Source organism: Macaca thibetana, chromosome 1 (assembly GCF_024542745.1).
Source record: "Macaca thibetana thibetana isolate TM-01 chromosome 1, ASM2454274v1, whole genome shotgun sequence".
Taxonomy (NCBI): Eukaryota; Metazoa; Chordata; class Mammalia; order Primates; family Cercopithecidae; genus Macaca; species Macaca thibetana.
Genome location: NC_065578.1, coordinates 43290656 through 43298653, shown reverse-complemented (window position 1 = coordinate 43298653; position 7998 = coordinate 43290656). Strand labels below are relative to the sequence as shown.

Sequence of the window (7998 nt, the reverse complement as noted above, 5' to 3'; positions counted from 1 at the left end):
TGTGTTCATTTCATTGCCATTTTAAGAAAGTATAGGCCAGGGCCGGTGGCTCACACCTATACTTCCACACTTTGGGAGGCAGGGGCGGGCAGATCACTTGAGATCAGGAGTTCCAGACCAGCCTGGCCAACATGGTAAAACCTCGTCTCTACTAAAAATACAAAAATTAGCCGGGGGTGGTGGCACATGCCTGTAATCCCAGCTACTGAGGAGGCTGAGGCAGGAGAATTGTTTGAACCCGGGAGGCGGAGGTGCAGTGAGCAAAGATCGGGTCATTACACTCCAGCCTGGGTGACAGGGTGAGACTTTATCTCAAAAAAAAAAAAAAAAAAGGTATAAAAAAGACATATATGGCTGTGGGGGTCATATTATGTGTTCTTTGTAAACACTGTTGATTTGATAAAATGTGTGTATATCATAGAGAGTTCTCAATGCCCTACCTCCCAGTTCTCTCCCTGAAACAGAACTTAGCTACTTAGGTAAAGTTGGAATGAGTGTGATTGATAAAGTTGGAAGGAGGATGATTGATACCGGGACCAACAGAGGCAGAGGAGTATGTCTGTGTGTTCGGTATTCAGATTATTCTCTCCGTGAGAAAACAAAAGCAATTCTTAAACATCAGACTAATCCTATTCCAGCAGGTACAGTTTAAAAAAATCAAACGAACTGAAACATATGTTTGTATTATACTCTACACTGGTAAAATCAGGAAAAAGATGTTAGTTTTTAGGGCAAAATCATCAAACCAGTCTGACTTGTCCAAGGATTAAACCTTTCCTGATTACATGAACCATGGATTCTTGTATAAAATTGCTTCTGAGCTAGCAGTTTCTATGAAAAAGGTTTTTGTTTTGTTTTGCTTATCCCATTTAAAGTATTAGGAGTTCAGCTTCTTTGTTTTCTGGGAGTTTGGGCAAAATTGGATTTACAAAAGCTCTTACTGGTCTCTATAAACCAATCAGGACAAAGCCCCTTTAATTTAAATCTTTACAATCTAATTTGTTAATACCCTCAGGAGGTAGAAAAATTTTCCCCATTCACACAATGAGATTTAAGGCTTTTCTCATTTACAGGCCTAGAGACTCCAGAGTTTGCAGCTTCATTTTTATAACTCCTCATCGGTCAGTAGCCACAGAACCACAAAAGCTCACCAGTTCAGACACATCTTAAAGGGCTCTTCTCCTTCTTTTGGGCACAAAAGAGTTTAAGTGACTCGATCTCACAAATAAACAATCTGTCATAGAAAAAGAGCTAACAGTCTGGGCACGGTGGCTCATGCCTGTAATCCCGGCACTTTGGGAGGCCGAGTTGGGCAGATCACCCGAGGTCAGGAGTTTGAGACCAGCCTGGCTAACATTGTGAAACTCCATTTCTACTAAAAATACAAAAAATTTGCAGGATGTGGTGGCACGCACCTATAATCCCAGCTACTTGGGAAGCTGAGGCAGGAGAGTCACTTGAACCCAGGAGGTGGAGGGTGCAGTGAGCTGAGATCGGGCTATTGCACTCCAGCTTGGGCAACAAGAGGGAAACTCTGTCAAAAAAAAAAAAAAAAGAACTAACAAACCAGATTCTCTGTCATCTCCCACCTATCAGAGACTAGATCCCACCAGCCACCCAGCAGAGATCACCAGTGGTCAAACCATGAAACCAGGCTCCTAACCAAGGCTGCTACCTACCCAGGTGGAAACTCACCACCCTGCACACATTCAACTTGAATGTGTGGGCTACCTTCTCATCCCGATCCCCTGCATTCATGGACAGGCTATGGAACAGCCAAAATACAAGTTAGATGAGTCACAAGCAGCCCTAGCCAATAACCAGAAACTGAAAGAATCAGAAGGAAAAATGGGGAAACAGTCAGCAAAAGTAAAGTTCCAATGCTTCTTGGGTTTCACTCCAGAAGTTGAGAAGAGACATAACTGGGTTTAAACAATTTGTGAGATTCTATTGCTAATTCCAACAGAAGGCAACTGGACAGAGCTTCCACTGCTGAATTCCCAGCGTGAATATAAGGGAGAAGACAGCAAGGTCTTGGGAAAGAAAGAGGCTCTACGCAGCAGGTGACTGGTTAGTCGAATAATCTGAAACTCAGTGGGGTACAAACATGAAACTGTTTTATTATCCTCCAGTCACTGCCTTCAACTCAGTTTGTCATGTTTCCCTTTTCTGTGCCTTAACAATATCTTGGGCGGGCTCATTCGTGTTCTAGTCATTCGATATACAATAGTCCTCTCTTATCCAAGAGGATACCTTCTAAGATGCTCAATGGATGCCTGAAATTTGAATAATATCAGACCCTATATATGCTATGTTTGTTTCCTAAAAACACATACCTATGATAAAGTTTAATTTATAAATTACGCATAGTAAGAGTTTAACAGTAGTAATAGAACAATTATAACAATACGCCAGCATCACTACTCTAGCACTCAGGGGCCATTATTAAGTAAAATAAGGGTGACTTGAACATAAGCACGGTGATACCGCAACAGTTGATCTGATAACCGAGATCTTTACCAAGCAACTAATGAGGGAGTAGCATAGACAGAGTGGAGATGCTGGACAAAGGGATAAGTCAAAGAAATGACTCCTCCTGAGCGGGACGGAGTGGAATTGCTTGAGATCTTACCATGCTACTCAGAACAACACGCAATTTAAAACTTATGAATAGTTTCTGGATTTTCTCATTTAATAATTTCAGAATGTGGTCGACCTCAGGTAACTGAAACTGCAGATACCTGAGGAAGGAGGAAGGACTACTGTAATTTAAAACTCCAGTCTCAACCAGGCACAGTGGCTCATGCCTGTAATCCCAGTACTTTGGGAGGCCGAGGCGGGTGGACCACCTGAGGTCAGGAGTTCGAGACCAGCCTGGCCAAAATGGTGAAACCCCGTCTCTACTTAAAAATACAACAATTAGCCAGGCGAGATGGCAGGCGCCTGTAATCCCAGCTACTCGGGGGGAGGCTGAGGCAGGAGAATTGCTTGAACCCAGAAGGCGGAGGCTGCAGTGAGCTGAGATCGCGCCATTGCACTCCAGCTTGGGGGACAAGAGCGAGACTCAGTCTGAAAAAAAACCAAAACTACAACAACAACAAAAAACCTCCAGTCTCACGTTCATCACCCCATCACCATCATCATTATGTTCCCACCTCTCTCCTCCTCCCCACCCCCTCTCCCATCCTGAAAGAGAATCATCTCTGCACTCTGCAGCCAGATAAACCAGAGATAACTGTCCATTTCAAGCTTCTTTCTTCTGCTCCATTTGAATAAAAAAGGAATGCTCAACAGATAATGGATTGAATGAAAGAACAGACCACACCTTTTTTCTTCTCTAAATTCCTTGTGTCAAAGTCTGACCTGTGTGGGGATGGGAGGGTGCAGAAGAGGTTAAACTATGTTTGAGATCTGTTATCCATACATTTCTCTTTTGCCTCTATCTGTCTCCCAGTCTGTGACTTCTTAGCTTCCCTCGTTCCCTTCTTGTCTCTCCGGAGAGCCCTATCTCCCTTTGATTCCCTCCTGCTTCCCATTGCAGTCCTAACCCTCCCCCATACTCACCATGGGAAGTGAAGAAGTTATATCTGAAATCTTGACTTGAGTAATTTCTTTCAAAGTTTCTCTTTGGAATCTGGGGAAGAATTTCTATATGGAGAGACTGTCAACCTTGATAGTCCCCAACATCCCCACAACTCTTAGACTTCTTTATGAATCTGCCTCAATTTTCAGTCTGGAGAAAGTAAGGGTGAAAAGGAAGTGTATCAGAATAGGGATGAAAAGGAAGTGTATCAGAATGTAGTGGGGATAGGATGGAGATAGCAATGGGAGCTGGGATTCACCTGGAGCTGGAGATTGAGACAGACGGGAAAACAGACAGAAATGAAGACAGCAATATGGATGCAACGGAGACCAGATGGGGATGGGGTTGGGGAAGAATCTGAGGATGGAGAGAGGGACAGAGAAGGAGATAAGTGGGAATGGAATAGAGATGGGCAGGTGGATCTGTAGGGATCCTTAGCCCCTCCCTGGGACCTACGAACTCAGAACCCGTAAGGAGATGGGAGTGGCGATGGAAGGAGAGTGGAAGCAGGAATAGGATGGAATCATGAAGTGTGTGGCATCAGGCTGGGAACAGTACACTCACAGCTTTCTCCCTTCCTTTCCTTTCCTTTCCTTTCCTTCCTTCCTTCCTTCCTTCCTTCCTTCCTTCCTTCCTTCCTTCCTTCCTTCCTTCCTTCCTTCCTTCTTTCCTTCCTTCCTTCCTTCCTCTTTCCTTCCTGAGATGGGATCTCACTATGTTGCCCAGGCTGGTCTTAAACTCCTCAGCTCAAGCAATCCTCCCACCTGAGCCTCCCAAACTGCTGAGATTACAGGCATGAGCCACTGAACCTGGCTGCAGAGGCCGCTTTCCACTTGGAAATGCTCTAGCTTCTTGCCATTCAAAGAGGGGTTCCATGAACCAGCAGCAAGGACCGCATCAGGGAGCTTGTTAGAAATGCAGAATCCCTGGTCCCTCCCTGGGACCTACTAAACCAGAATCTGCATTTAGTAAGAGTCCCCAGTGTGCACACTAAAGTTTAAGACGCACTGTTCTATAAAAAAATTAAAAAGAAAAAAATGGAAAATATAAGTAAATCAATGCATTGTGTGGAAACTTGAAAATATATATATATGCAAAATATTTTTACAATAAGATTATAAAGGAAAAGAAATAATGAAGAAGAAGCACTGCTCTAGCAAGTGGCATGGCCGAAGCAGTGGCCACTCGCCTTTCCCAGGCCACACTGCTGTTTCTGTCACTCTGCATTGATGCATTTCCTCTGGCCATCCTGTCTGTCAAATTCAGGAAAAGACGCCAGGAGACTGGCATCATGAAAACTTCAGGTTATGCTTTGTGGTGTTTTTTTTAATCCTTTATAAGTACCATTCATTTTAAAAACTTTTAATGTTTTTAAAACATTTCACCACCACCCACTTCAAAAATTAGAATTTACCCAGCACTCGAAAAGCAGCCCCTCATCCATACTAGACTTTCCTCAGGTCACACACCCCATTCTATGTCTAGAGGTAAGCACCATCTTGAATTTTATGTTGGCTACTTGCTTGTTTTCCATTTCACCACTTATATACACATCTCTCAACAATATAGTTTCATTTGGCTTGCTTTCTGACTTACTTTTTTCTTTTTCTCTAGGGACAGACAGTAGACAGGGTCTCCCTCTGTCATGTCATGGCTCGCTGCAGCCTTGAACTCCTGGCTCAAGTGATCCACACACCTCAGCCTCCTGAGTAGCTAAGGCTCCAGGCATGCTCCACCATACCTGACTAATTTTATTTTAAATTTTTGTACAGACAGAGTTTGGCTATGTTGCTTAGGATTTTTTTTTTTTACGTGTATATAAATGGAGTAATTTGTATCTTGCTTCATATACTCAATCTATAAGATTCATAGTGCTGTAGTTCAGTCATTCCCATTGCTGAATAGTTTCCATCGTATGAATATATCACAATACATTTCTCAATTATGCTATTGATGAACAATAGGGTTGTTGGATTATTGTAAAATGCTGCTATGCCGCTCCTACACGAGTGGGCCTAGTGCCCGCATCAGCTCTTCGAGCTTCTCCCGAGTGGGCAGCAGCAGCTTCTGGAGTGACCTGGGCAGAGGCTATGGTGGGACCAGTGGCATGGGAGGCATCACCGTCGTCAGAGTCAACCAGAGCCTGCTGAGCCCCCTTAACCTCCATGGAGGTGAACCCCAACATCCAGGCCGTGCGTACCCAGGAGAAGGAGCAGATCAAGACCCTCAACAAGTTTGCCTCCTTCATCGACAGGATACGGTTCCTGGGGCAGCAGAACAAGATGCTGGAGACCAAGTGGAGCCTCCTGCAGCAGCAGCAGCAGACGACTCAGAGCAACATGGACAACATGTTTGAGAGCTACATCAACAACCTTAGGGGGCAGCTGGAGACTCTGGGCCAGGAGAAGCTGAAGCTGGAGGCGGCGCTTGGCAACATGTAGGGGCTGGTGGAGGACTTCAAGAGCAAGTAGGAAGATGAGATCAATAAGCCTACAGAGATGGAGAATGAATTTGTCCTCATCAAGAAGGACGTGAATGAAGCTTACATGAACAAGGTAGAGCTGGAGTCTCGCCTGGAAGGGCTGACTGACAAGATCAACTTCCTCAGGCCGCTGTGAGAAGAGGAGATCCGGGAGCTGCAGTCCCAGATCTCGGCCACATCTGTGGTGCTGTCCATGGACAACAGCTGCTCCCGGGACACGGACCGCATCATCGCTGAGGTCAAGGCGCAGTACGAGATCACCAACGGCAGCCGGGCTGAGGCTGAAAGCATGTACCAGATCAAGTATGAGGAGCTGCAGACGCTGTCTGGGAAGCACTGGGATGAGGTGCCGCATACAAAGACTGAGATCTCCGGGATAAACCAGAACATCAGTGAGCCGCAGGCTCAAGGGCCAGAGGGCTTCCCTGGAGGCCGCCATCGCAGAGGCCAAGCAGCCGGAGGAGCTGACAGTTAAGGATGCCAACGCCAAGCTCTCCAAGCTGCAGGCCGCCCGGCAGCCGGCCAAGCAGGACGTGGCGCGGCAGCTGCGTGAGTACCAGGAGCTGATGAACGTCAAGGTGGCCCTGGACATCGAGATCGCCACCTACAGGAAGCTGCTGGAGGGCGAGGAGAGCCGGCTGGAGTCTGCGATGCAGAACGTGAGTATCCATACGAAGACGACCAGCGGCTATGCAGGTGCGCTGAGCTCGGCCTATGGGGGCCTCACCAGCCCCGGCCTCAACTACGGCCTGGGCTCCAGCTTTGACTCTGGCATGGGCTCCAGCTCCTTCAGCCGCACCAGCTCCACCAGGGCCGTGGTTGTGAAGAAGATCGAGACCTGCAACAGAAAGCTGGTGTCCGAATCTTCTAACGTCCTGCCCAAGTGAACAGCCACGGCAGCCCCTCCCAGCCTGACCCTCCTGCAGCTGCCCCAGAGCCCGGGAGGGAGGCTGCTGTGCACGGGAGCATGGGGAACAGGAGACCCACCTGAGGCTCAGCCCTAGCCTTCAGCCCACCTGCGGGGAGTTTACTGCCTGGGGATACCCCCCTTGTCCATGTCTCCAGCTACAAAACAATTCAATTTTCTTCTTCTTCTTCTTCTTCTTCTTCTTCTTCTTCTTCTTCTTCTTCTTCTTCTTCTTCTTCTTCTTCTTCTTCTTTCTTCTTCTTTCTTCTTCTTTCTTCTTCTTCTTCTTCTTCTTCTTCTTCTTCTTCTTCTTCTTCTTCTTCTTCTTCTTCTTCTTCTTCTCTCCTCTCCCTCTCCCTCTCCCCTCTCCCTCTCCCCTCCCCTCCCCCTCCCCCTCCCCCCCCCCCCCCCCCCCCCCCCCCCCTCCCCCCCCCCTTCTTCTTCTTTGTCCAAAATAAAACCTTAGCTAGCTATGCAAAAAAAAAAAATGCTGCTATGATTGGTCTCATATAAATGTTCTGGCAAATACGCCACAAATCCTCTAGGGAAGTGATCTCAAATTATTTTTCCCATTTACCTGTAAAAGACTGTTTGTGTCCTTCCACACATTTAAATAAATAAGCTATTTATATTATATATATATGTGTGTGTTTGTGTGTGTGTGTGTGTGTGTGTATATATATATATATATATGAGACAAGATAACAAGCAGCATTTTTTATGGCAGTTTTAGGTTCACAGAAAAATTGAATAGAAAGTACAGAAAGTTTCCAAGCACCCCTCTGACCACACATACACAGCTATTCCCACTACCAACACCCTGCGCCAGAATGGTGCATTTGTTACTATCAAGGAACCTACACTGACATATCATTATCACCCAAAGTCTACAGTTTCCATTAGGATTCACTCCTGGTGTTCGTGCTATGACTTTCTTTCTTTCTTTTTCTTTTCTTTTTTTTTTTTTTTTTTTTTTTTGTGATGGAGTTTTGCTCTTGTTGCCCAGGCTGGAGTGCAATGGCAGGA

At 46.0% G+C, this 7998-nt stretch overlaps 1 pseudogene; it reads left to right on the top strand.

Annotated features, from left to right (window-relative positions):
- Positions 1–5464: 5464 nt before the first annotated feature.
- LOC126959797 (keratin, type II cytoskeletal 8-like) lies at positions 5465–6952 on the top strand (annotated as a pseudogene).
- The last annotated feature ends 1046 nt before the right edge of the window (positions 6953–7998 follow it).